This window comes from Calonectris borealis, chromosome 4 (genome assembly GCF_964195595.1).
Source record: "Calonectris borealis chromosome 4, bCalBor7.hap1.2, whole genome shotgun sequence".
In the NCBI taxonomy this organism is placed as follows: Eukaryota; Metazoa; Chordata; class Aves; order Procellariiformes; family Procellariidae; genus Calonectris; species Calonectris borealis.
Genome location: NC_134315.1, coordinates 36,720,708 through 36,733,758, shown reverse-complemented (window position 1 = coordinate 36,733,758; position 13,051 = coordinate 36,720,708).

Here is a 13,051-nt window from a genome sequence, read left to right as displayed (position 1 = left end):
CCTTCTGTGACAACGACATCACAGTTTGCGGTGACGCCGCCCCTCGCGCCGCCCGCGCGGAGGGGGACCCGCTAGAGCCGCCCCTCGCGCCCCAACGGTCTCGAGTCCGGCCGCCCCCGCGCGGCGGCGCTGCCCGGCACCGTTTTCCCGCCGGCAGCCCGGCCTGAGCTCCCCTCGGCGGCCCGGAGAGCCCGGAGAGCCCGCCGGGTGTCGGACGTGAGTGCCCCGGGGAGGCTTTACTGCCCCGTCGCCCCCGTGGCGATAGCAGCCCCTCCGGCTCAGCCTGCCGCCCGTCGCTGAGGGCCCGGCCCCAGCTGCCTGCAACCCTGAGGGGAGCGTGCCTGTGCGCCAGGTGCCTCCTCCTTTCTTTCTTTACCTTTTTTTTTTGCTGTTTGGGGTTGTTTTTTTGGGGGGAGGGGGGGTTTGTTTGTTGCGGTTTTTTTTTTACTTTTTATTGCACACACCTCCATGTGTTGTCACTCTGGGTGGGCTTGCTCTGTAGCACAGTCGCAGCTGTGATACGTGATTTTGTCGTTTATGTTTTAAAAGTAATATTCTGCCATACGTTGTTTAAATTTAAACAGATTGCATGAGTGTGGTTTCATCCTGCCAGGAAAAAAAAAAAGAGAAAAAAGTTTCCCTACCAAAATATTTGGAGCTCCTAAAAAGTATATGAACGATATTCATTGTTAGTGTTTTCTGCGCTTGAAGTACAGAAGCAGACGTTCACTATGAATAACTGGTATTTGCCTGAGTAGACTCACTGAAAGACTCCTCACGTAACTGGGGGGCTCAGGTGTATAAAGTCTGTAATACTAGACACCGGCTGTTAAGCCTGATTGCTTCTCCTGAAGCATCTTTAAGGCTGACGTGCATGGGAAACCTTTGGTTGCAAAAGCAACTGCTACCATATGTCATTGACATTATTTTGGAAAGCAGTACTACCAAAGGCAAAGTGTTTTTTTAAATTTTATTTTAATTTTGATCTGTGTCAGGCTTTTAAGTTAAAACATGTGTAACAGTTAATTGGTGGAAGTTACATTTTGTTTTAAACCCAATATTGCATAAACGCTAAAGATTTGGTGGGATTTGTTGATGAAAGAACAAATTCAACCTCAGCCTTTTTATTTCACATTCAAATTGTGTGTAGTTATTTCTTTTAACTTTTTTTTTAATAGGAAGAGAGAAAGTGGATGAAATCTGTAATATAATGGGTTAACTAGTTTAGTGGTGGGAGATGTTGAAGAAATTTGAGGTTTTTAATATTCAGTCATGGGACTTGTCATTCAGTGCTTATGCTAAAAGTTTACACATGTGCTTATAGCATCAGAAGATTATAGTGCCACAGGCTAGCAAAGATGTTGATAATGGCACATTTGAACATCATTTTGGAAGGATAGTTTGCAAATATGTATATATAAAAGTTAAGTTGGGATCATGACTCTCAGTCCTTAAGAATGGCATAGCTGTAATATTCGAGGTTTTCAGACTCTCCGAATAGTTCTAACGTGTTTTTGCAGAAGTACAAGGTTAGTGAAACCATTTTACACCTGTCAAGGGACAGCTGAAGAGTTTAGTAGCTGGAATTAGTCCAGCAGTATTACACAACACCAGCAAACATAAATCTTATATTTAGCTACTTACTTTCCAACCCACAAATAATTTTTTTTTCATTTTTGTGGCATCATAAGGGGAAAAACAAGTTTTGGCTTATGTTTGCAATCCATAATTAATAGAACATAAAAACTGTCACTGGAATCTGTCCCCCACTTACAATTTTTGAGGTTTTTTTTATGCCATTCTAACATTAGTGACAATGTTCTCTCCAGAGGTGTTTCTTCAGTAGTCTTCCATGAACTAGAATCAGAACCTTTCACTGGGAGTCACTGACGGAGAAATTTGCCCTTAAACTTCTTTGGCTTTTTAACAGTTAATGTTTTTGATTTTTGAATCAGGCATTTCAGCTTGTCCTTAAGCTATGCTAGCAAATCAAGTATGACTTTTTTTACATTGGGTTGTTTTGTCAAAGATAACTTACAAAATGTTTGTAAGTTGTAAAAGACCATATTATACCATGAAAGATCTGGAAGATGGCAGAAGGCTTTGCTGCCAAGCAGTGCAAGAGGAAGAAGAATGAACTAGTGGTGCAAGAAAAATTCACTGTTTTGAATAAATATAAAAATAATTTTCAGGCTCAGCTCCTTCATGATTCTGGTATAAGCCATCCAAATTGTAGAAATTTCTCAGAATATTGCATCTTCTTTGTCAGTGAAGATAGAACCATTAAGACCAGTGAGTTCTGCCACTGATACGTGTAGGAATTGACATACACAACACATCAAATTAGTATTACCAAGAGTCTGTGTGTGAATCTCAGGCAGTGACAGAGTAAATCCTGTGCTATACTACCAGTTTAAAGACCAAAGAATGGTTCTGAATAATGAAACTATAAATCTACCCTGAAAAAGAACATTTCCTTGGAAGTTTCTTCATGGTATTCTGCCTGTTTGTGCCATCAGAGGGGGTGTGTGCTATAGAGACTGTTCTTAATATATCCGCATTGTGATCTTCCTGGATTCCTGAAAAGCCAGTAAAAACAGTAAGGACAACAACAAACGCCTTCTGGAGTTCTCAGCTCCTGTTTGCAGTTAAATAAACAAGATCAGCTATTTGAAAACTGAAAATAAAACAGTTTCCTACATAGAGAGAAGCATCTAGTCCCAAATTTGAGATAAATGGAGAATGGGCATGGAAGTCTTGACCTGAAAACATATGGAAGTCATGGCCTGAAAACATGATCATTGTAAAATTCTGATGTACATGTTTGTCTGAAACAAGACCAGTACCTTGTTTTGTTTAGAAATAAACTATATTGTGCACTTCGTTTTATATAAACACGTCCGGAGATTGACCCATGAGAGGTCCTCTGTATTTCTCCAGCAAGAAAAACTGAAAAATAACAGAATGTTCTTTTTGGATTTCTTATGCAATGTACAGGAAAATTTTCCAGTAGAGAAAGAAGTGCCAGGAAGTTAAACGCTGCACGAAATCACAGAAAACAACAGTGGGCCATTAGGTAATCGGCTGCAAATGAAGAATTGGTTTAGCCAGTTTGAGTTAGTTTTATGTTAGCCATCAGTGGAGATATATGTAGCTGTCCTTCCTTCTCTCATGAGCTTTTTTCCATAATATTTTAGTTACCTGTGGTTAAGATAAAGACTCATCTGAATTGCAGCTCCAACGCAACAGGCTTCTTATTAAAAACCACCTAAAAATCTTCACAAGAGATGTGGAGGGAAAATAAACTGAAAACCGAGGACAGGAGTAGATAAAATAGAGCAGCATCTAAAAATTCAGTGTATCTGAAAATTGCCAGAAACATAGCAATGAGTGGATGAAATTCAGGAAACACTGACAAGTAAAATAGGAAAAGGAGTAGTCAGGATTCTGAGATACAGGATTTGTTTAGCAGCATGCAGTTGCCTGAGTAAGGACAAGGCAATTAGTTATGAGGTTGTATTACTAAGTTTGAGGAATAATGTAGTGTTTAAGGAAAAGAAAAACACTTCCAAAAGGTATCAATTTTATATGACAGATTTAAAATAGGAAGAAATTTATGAAACATTCTTAATCTTCAGGCTGTTAAGCTAGCTTGGAAGAGCTGATAGAATCCATAATTCAGCCTCAGATTTTAACGGTGATCAAAGAGTAAAAAATGGGGAAAAAGTCTAATAGAAGAAGCCTAAAGTTCACTTTAAAGATAATATTTTAGAATTTGCTAGGCTTCAGTAATTAATCAGATTGCAATCTTGGGAAAAAAAACAGGAAAGAAAATCTGCTGACATATGCCGGGGCAAAGCAAAGTAAAAATTGTAAGGAGGAGATGATATGATGCAAGCAGTTACATTGTAGGGAAGAGCTAGGCATGCACTTAATGGAAGTAAATAAACAAATGCAGTGACCAGTTGGTATGTACAAGAGCAAAACCCATCTTAACAAAGCCAGCAAACAGGAACAGTACAAACCGATAAAGAAACAATGATGTACAGCACCTTGTGCGATGAGAAGTATTTCAAGGGTAACTTTCAAGATCTCCCAGCTGCCCGTGTTCTCCCATGACTTGGGACATGAAGGCTTTTCAGAGAGCTTGCCAGACCAGGACTTCCGTGGCCACCAAGGCAGGAACAGGGGAGAAATCTCTCAGCAGAACACTTGTTGCACAGTCCCAGTCTCCGTGTACAAGTGGTGAAGATCCCCTTTGTGCTCCAGAAGATGGTTTTGGCATTAGTTTCTGAATGGGACCGTGTGGATGCCATTATGCTTGTATGGTACCTAGGGTGGCCTCACCTCATTCCCCACTGTTTGCCTTAAGAGCTGAGGGCTGCTGACTGGATGCCTTTTAGGCTGGGAAGTGCTACAAAAGGTGAATGTGAAACCTAATGTCACATTAAAGGGTTTGGTGAAAAATAAAAAAAAAAAGAGTTGTGGGATGAAAGTGTGTAACTGCTTGGACACATCACCAGAAAATAATTTCTGCTTTATGGGTAGGTGAATTGGATAGAGTCATAGAATCACAGAATCATTAAGGTTGGAAAAGACCTCTAAGATCATCGTGTCCAACCGTCAACCCAACACACCATGCCCACTACACCATGTCCCTAAGCGCCTCATCTACACGTCTTTTAAATACTTCCAGGGTCGGTGACTCAACCACTTCCCTGGGCAGCCTGTTCCAAGGCCTGACCACTCTTTCAGTAAAGAAATTTCTCCTAATGTCCAATCTAAACCTCCCTTGGTGCAACTTGAGGCCATTTCCTCTCGTCCTATCGCTAGTTACTTGGGAGAAGAGACCAACACCCACCTCGCTACAACCTCCTTTCAGGTAGTTGTAGAGTGCAATGAGGTCTCCCCTCAGCCTCCTCTTCTCCAGACTAAACAACCCCAGTTCCCTCAGCTGCTCCTCATAAGACTTGTGCTCCAGGCCCTTCACCAGCTTCGTTGCCCTCCTCTGGACACCCTCCAGCACCTCCATGTCCTTCTTGTAGTGAGAGTCCCAAAACTGAACACAGTATTCGAGGTGCAGCCTCACCAGTGCCGAGTACAGGGGCACGATCACCTCCCTACTCCTGCTGGCCACACTATTTCTAATACAGGCCAGGATGCCGTTGGCCTTCTTGGCCACCTGGGCACACTGCCGGCTCATGTTCAGCCAGCTGTCAACCAGCACCCCCAGGTCCTTTTCCTCCAGGCAGCTTTCCAGCCACTCTTCCCCAAGCCTGTAGCGTTGCCTGGGGTTGTTGTGGCTGAAGTGCAGGACCCGGCACTTGGCCTTGTTGAACCTCATACAGTTGGCCTCGGCCCATCGATCCAGCCTGTCCAGGTCTCTCTGCAGAGCCTTCCTACCCTCCAGCAGATCAACACTCCTGCCCAGCTTGGTGTCGTCTGCAAACTTACTGAGGGAGCACTCGATCCCCTCGTCCAGATCATTGATAAAGATATTGAACAGGACCGGCCCCAATACTGAGCCCTGGGGAACACCGCTCGTGACCGGCCGCCAACTGGATTTAACTCCGTTCACCACAACTCTCTGGGCTCGGCCGTCCAGCCAGTTTTTTACCCAGCAAAGAGTGTACCTGTCTAGGCCGTGAGCCGCCAGCTTCTCTAGGAGAATGCTGTGGGAGACAGTGTCAAAGGCTTTACTGAAGTCCAGGTAGACCACATCCACAGCCTTTCCTTCATCCACTAGGCGGGTCACCTGGTCATAGGAGCAGATCAGGTAGGTCAAGCAGGACCTGCCTTCCATGAACCCCTGCTGGCTGGGCCTGATCCCCTGGTTGTTCTGGACATGGCTCGTGAGCGCCCTCAAAACGAACCGCTCCATGATCTTCCCCGGCACCGAGGTCAGGCTGACCGGCCTGTAGTTCCCCGGATCCTCCTTCCGGCCCTTCTTGTAGATGGGCGTCACACTGGCAAGCCTCCAGTCGTCCGGGACCTCCCCAGTTAACCAGGACTGCTGGTAAATGATGGAGAGCGGCTCGGCAAGCTCCTCCGCCAGCTCCCTCAGTACCCTCGGGTGGATCCCATCCGGCCCCATAGACTTGTGAGTGTCCAGGTGGCGTAGCAGGTCATTAACTTCTTCCTCTTGGATTATGGGGGGTTTATCCTGCTCGTCGTCCTTGTCTTCCAGCTCAGGGGGCTGAGTACCCTGAGGATAACTGCTCTGACTATTAAAGACTGAGGCAAAGAAGGCGTTGAGTACCTCAGCCTTATCCTCGTCCTTGGTGGCAACGTTCCCCCCCGCATCCAATAGAGTGTGGAGATTCTCCTTGGCTCTCCTTTTGTCATTAATATACTTGTAAAAGCATTTTTTGTTGTCTCTCACGACAGTGGCCAGGTTGAGTTCTAGCCGGGCTTTTGCCTTTCTAATTTCCTCTCTGCACGACCTAACGAGATCCCTGTACTCTTCTTGAGTTGCCTGCCCCTTCTTCCAAAGGTGATAAACTCTCCTTTGTTTCCTGAGTCCCAACCAGAGCTCCCCGTTTAGCCAGGCCGGACATCTTCCCCGCCCGTTCTTCTTATGGCACATGGGGACAGCCCGCTCCTGTGCCTTCAAGACTTCCTTCTTGAAGAACGTCCAGCCTTCCTGGACCCCTTTGCCCTTCAGGACTGTCTCCCAAGGGACCTTCTCGACCAGTGTCCTGAGCAGGCCAAAGTCCGCCCTCCGGAAGTCCATGGTAGCGGTTTTGCTGGCCCCCCTCTTTACTTCACTAAGTATTGAGTATTCTGTCATTTCATGGTCGCTAAACCCAAGCTGGCCTCCGACCACCACATCTCCCACCAGTCCTTCTCTGTTTGTGAACAGCAGGTCAAGTGAGGCACTTCCCCTAGTGGGCTCGCTTACCAGCTGCGTCAGGAAGTGATCTTCCACACACTCCAGGAACCTCCTCGACTGTTTCCTCTCTGCCGTGTGGTATTTCCAGCAGACGTCCAGAAAGTTGAAGTCCCCCACGAGAACAAGGGCTAGCGACTGTGAGACTTCTGCCAGCCTCTTGTAGAACATTTCGTGTGCCTCCTCATCCTGGTTAGGTGGTCTATAACAGACTCCCAGCAGGATATCTGCCTTGTTGGCCTTCCCCCTCATCCTTACCCACAAGCACTCGACCTCGTCATCACTACCATCGAGCTCTAGACAGTCGAAGCACTCCCTAACATACAGGGCTACCCCACCGCCTCTCCTTCCTCGCCTGTCCCTTCTGAAGAGCTTATAGCCATCCATTGCAACACTCCAGTCGTGAGACTCATCCCACCATGTTTCCGTGATGGCGACTAAATCATAGCTACCCCGCTGCACGATGGCTTCCAGCTCCTGCTGTTTGCCGCCCATGCTGCGTGCATTGGTATAGATGCACTTGAGTGGGCTGCTGATTTCTCCCCCAAAATGTGGATGTGGAGGTAAAACCCGATCCTGAAAAGAGAAAGTAAATAACTATTTTTTGAGAAAGAGTAGCTATTCCAGGCCTCAGAAAGAGTATATAAACTGTAGAACAAGTTCCAATAAATGAGGAAGATCAATTTCAAAATGTCTTTTTTGGATAAATATATGTACAAAGTAGTCAGTTGTTTGTCATGAAGTTACTCCCTTGGTGGGTTTACTAGACAAGAGCAGATAGAGAGAAGGGGTAGGAGAAGTCTTTAGGTCTCACCTCAAAGCAACAGAAAGTAAGCATCCTTTACATACCAAATTCTTGCCTCTTCCAGCTATAGTCATTTAGCTGTGAACATCTAAAATTCTTCCATACTTAGAAAAAGGTGTACCTGTATCTGTATTGGATTAAAACATTCTTCTTTGGGGGAGGGGCAAGTGATATATTTTGGGTGAATGTTTTGCCTGAGAAAAACCCTGTGCTTGCTCGGCCCTTATCTTGAGTTGCTGAGCTAAGCACGAAAAAGAAACCTTTGGAAGAGGTTGCTATAGCCAGTGATGTGAAGCAGTGTTTAATCTTATGATATGAGTTAAGTCTTTCTCTTACCTCTTACAGGTAGTCATTTTAAGGTGGAAGAGACATTCTCTGAAGGTGAAGGTAAATCTTTTCTTCTTGAAGACCTGAGGAGAATTCTGCTTTTCCTTCTTTTTTTTTTTTTTATGATTCCAATAAGCAGATATGATTAGAGGCTAATAATTTGAATAAAATCAGAATTAGTATAATTTTAAAAACTGATGCTGAATACATTTCCCACCCTTAAAAAGATTGCAAAAATACTGATTTATTTTACAAAACACTTCAACATCATCTAATGCAAAACTTCAGAAAAATGGCAGGCATTTCTATTTTAGTATGAGGGTGCTAGAAGTGCCAAGGATTACTATTATTTTCCTTAACTGGTATTTGACATTGATTGTCTCTTCCTTAAAAAAAGCTTTCACAGAAAGAGTCAGCAACAGTATGTTGTTATTATTTAAAAAAAAAAAAAAGAAAAAAAAGAAGAGAGACAAATCTGGAAACAGTCCATTGTTCTCATAACTTGCAGTATCAGATGCCAACCTGTCTTGAGACTGCATGGCTCAGGTCTTTATAGCCCCATGAATCTTCTTAGGGAAATGTGGGCTAAATATGAACAGCTAATTAAATTTGTCTGTGTCCCTAAATATGATAGAAATGTTAGAATCAGCTACTGGGACAGCTGCCACCTCTTGATTATTGTGAGACGATGAGTGGGCATGTTCCACGAACCTTTGAACAGGTGCAACCTAGACAGGTTTATAAAACATGATAGCAGTAAGTATATAAGTATGTGAGGCATTGGGATCTGACAGGGTGATCATGGAGGCAGAATATGTTAAATATTTGGAGATGTAGTTTGGTTGTCTAACTTGAGAGGTAATGTATAAGTCAGAGCTACTGTCAGCTTACATAAATCGTCTTTCAGGGAGTTCTGAAGTATCAAGGGCAGAATAATTTAAGATATAAATTCAAAAGAGGATTCTTTTATCACCACTGCGGCAAACTTGCTCACTTTTTTGTGTAGGAATCTGTATGTGTGTAATTATATTGTTCTACTCTATTAATAAATTTTTACCATGTATCCAATATCCTCTGTTATTGGTACATAAGATATGAGATTAGACATTTAACATTTTTGTCTGACCTTGGAATTTGGGGGAAAAAGAGATTGTCCTACTTTCAGATTACTATATTATCTTTCGTATCATGGTGAGAACATGAGTTTGAGGCTTTTCAGCATTCAAGAAGAGGGGTTGTTTTCAGGAAATTTAATTGCCTTGAAAAGCCTTTTGGCAAACAGCAATGAGATCCAGTGCAACACTGCAGTCTGAATGCCTCAAAGATTTTGCCTTTTTCCTTACATGCCACAGTAGAACTATGATTGATTTGACAGCTCATTATTTGCCCAGATACTACTACTGTAAAGCATATTTTACTCAATCCTTACTTTTGCCTACAGCAGGGCAATAGCTGGTACAATTTTTGCTGACAGACATCAAAAGCTACGTCTGTGTTTAGGTGTGACTTTCAAAGAACAGCCTTTATGTCACAGGGTCATTAGATCTCTACACTTAATAAAGGGACTTACCTCATTAGCATTTTTGTGAACCTGTAAGGAAAGACAGCACTGTATCTCAGTGCATCATTTCACACTCTGTCAAGGGTGAGAGTAGCTCTTGATTCAAAAAGGTCAGCTGTTAATAAGCAGTGAATAGGAAATATGCAGGAAAGGCAATTAACAGAGCTGCGTGGTGTATGGATGCATAGAGAAAAATCTCATAACAAGTCATAGTGAGAATGGAAAAGGATAGATGAACTATGAGTCGGAGAAGAAATAAGTGAACATTTTTAGAATTATAATCCTGTATAGCATCAAAGAATCTTCTGAAATCCCTGAGACTGTGTAGTCATAAATTAATATATACTTGAACAGAAGTGTAGAGAACTAGTTCTGTTAACGCAGTGCAGAATCCTTACCTGGTCTCTCATTTTTTCAATTCATTTGAGGTTAGGGAAGAGAGAAATTGTTATGAGCCAGCCAGCAACTGGATCAGCTGATGAAAGATCTTGCTGGCGTCTTGATATATGACTAATTTTTACACATTTTACTGTGTGTTCTTTCTTTGTGCTGAATGGTTATTTGTGCCTTTTTCTCTCACTTTGTAACTCTTAGAGCTTCTTTACTTCAACCTCAGTCCACCAACCTTATGTGAAAAAAAGCAAAAGAACAAAATGTTTATAAATCATGTCATTTATCCTTCATATTGTGTCTTTTCCCTTCCAAACTGTAACTGCCTTGTCTGTTCAGTCTGAATTTTAAACTGTGGGCTACCAATTATTTCTTATTCTCTATACAGTGGCTGATACAGTTGGGCCATCTCTGCTTCTGAGTGTTCTTGTAATATATGCTTTTCTTATAAATAATAAAACGAGATAAGGTCAACAGTGGAATAATCTCACTTTGAAACAATTATACTTTTCACCTCATACATCCTACTTGCATATAGTTTTGAATTGGCTTGCTCAAAGAGGTGCAAGAGATCTGGAGCAGTGAACAGGAGCTCTCTGTAAAAGTGACTGTGGTTTGGAAGGTAGGGGTATTCTTGCAGTGAAAGTAAAATGAAATTGAGGGAATTTGCAAGAGTAAAACAGCAGAAAGGGATGCAATTCTTGGAAAATAATAGAAAGCCAAAATAAAAGTGTCTTAGTTAAGTGTCTCATATTTGACAGTTTTAACCCACTCCCAACTTTCTTAAATGTGCAAGCTGTATAAGTAAAAATGTTACAAGTCCAATCTCTGCAAAGTATAGCAGTGGTGAGAATTATTTATGATGCTTCCAATCAGAGAAATTTTAGTCAGAAATATGATTACTAAATAGCATTCATTTATAATTAATAGGTTGAATGAGTTCTATACTCAAACTGAATAGGCAATATATGAAAAGGATATTTTACCTGTAAGTAGACCAAAAGACTGATTGTAATTTGTGCAATCATTGATCCTCTTTGGGATTTACTCTTGCTCAAAGAAAACTACCTATGCCTGTGCTTTGTGTATCTGCACAACCTGCAAGCACCTTGTAATTACACTGGCTGCAAAGCTGGTGCTGGGAAACTTAGATTCCTTTCTACATGCAAATGGACTGAATATTTCTGTGCCTTGTGGCAGGAGTGTAAGGTGTTGCTATTGACGCCCTACAGGTTTTGCATAAAATCACAAACAACATTGCTCTTCGCTGTAATATGGAAACTTGGTTTTGGCCTGAATGTCCTGAGACAATTTGGCTGCATGTATTTTTTTTTTTCCTTTTTTTTTTTCATTGAACATATTGTTCCAGTCATATCTCTTTAGTGTATCTGGTCTAATTAATATTTGACTTTTTATAGGCTGCTGGTTTAGCAGGATAATAATAAACCGCTTAAATCAAGAATATACTAAAAAGATTTTTTTAAAAAATCATTATACAGAGAATGAGACATCTATAAAACGCTGTTTTTGAACAGTGTCTGGAAAAGAAAGAATGTGAAAAGCTTGTAAGAGATTTTTCCTCTTCCTCAGAATCCTCTTGGTATTTACTGAATGTTTTGTTTTCTGAGTAATAAATAATAATCTTTAACTACTCTAGAGTTTCTGTGTTTCTGGATTTGTCACTCCAACACAGCTGTAATTTTGTCAGCACATGAACTGAATGAAACAGTGTTTCTTTAAAGTTTTAATTTGAACAACTGTCCTAGCCTGTGCCAAAGAGAGCATTTTTTTCAGGGTAATATAATATACAATCTTTCAAGACGCTCCTAAAAGCTTTACTGGTGTTTGGATCATGCCCTAGTGTGGGGAAAGGGAGGATTAAGTAGACTGAGTGTAACTAAAAACACTCATTCATGTATGCTAAAACAAATGTGTGCTTTACCATATAGAGAAACAAAATCCTTTGTGAACTTGGACATTATGTAGATAATATTACTTACCAAGCATATTATACTGTGGAGACAAAGATTTTAGTCGGTGGTACTGAGCATATGCTGAAGACTTGTTGTATGCATTTTATTTTAAAATTTCATGTATTAAGAAAAAAGGAATAATCTGCTTGTGGAAATTTCTTGTTAACAATTTCAAAAGAAATCTGAATAGCTGGGATGAGAGGAGAATAAAGAGAAACACAAAAGGGAAAATCTGCAGAGTATGGTTGCCTTTAGAGATAAAATTTGCTGGATGTATGCCAACAAACATGTTTATTTCCCACCATTTTATTTATAAATGTATGAACCCACTAGGTAAATAATAATCTTGTCCTCGTGAAAAAGCCCCCCTAAAATAGAGTTTAAATCAAGTGTATGTGTTTTACATACAAGTCAGATCTATACCCAACAGTACAATTGTTCCCTTTTATATGGTTTATAGGAATTTGAACCAAAATTCTTGATCAAACACCTCTGAGCTTTGGAACATCTGAAGCCGGGTCCAAATTCTGTGACTGGATATATCTCTAGTTTTAAACAGTCAGTAATTTAATTTCTGTTAAGAAACTTTTTCTCTATGAAAGTTGCAAGAAATGCTTCAAGTTATGTCTGGGTGAGCAGGCAGTGTGGTGCAGTAGGAGCAGATCAGTTGGTATTGAGGACCTGGCATCTCCCTAATATGTGTTTCAGGGAGGGGCTATTTAGCTCTGGTTTGATTCTATGGACTGAATTCCCGTTAGTGGTTGGTGCGCATTAGCAGTGCTCCCAGAGATCATCTTCTAGTTGAATTTCATCATAAAGTAAACCACTTTGTGCATTCTGAAGCTGTTGTGTGTTGTCAACCAAAATGCAGGAACCGGGGGTGATGGGGGGTTTACTTTCAATGGCATACTTCTGATCTGAACAAAAGTGTTAGTCTAATTTTTTAAATGGTGAAATGTGGTTAAAAAACTGAAAAAAGTTATTAAATCGATGGAAACAACATAGTTTCCTTTAACTGCTTTAGAGAACTTTTTAGGTTTCAAATTGTTGGCAACACTTCAGTATTACTTAAAAGACCAAAAGCATTTGACTTGGAACAATTGATA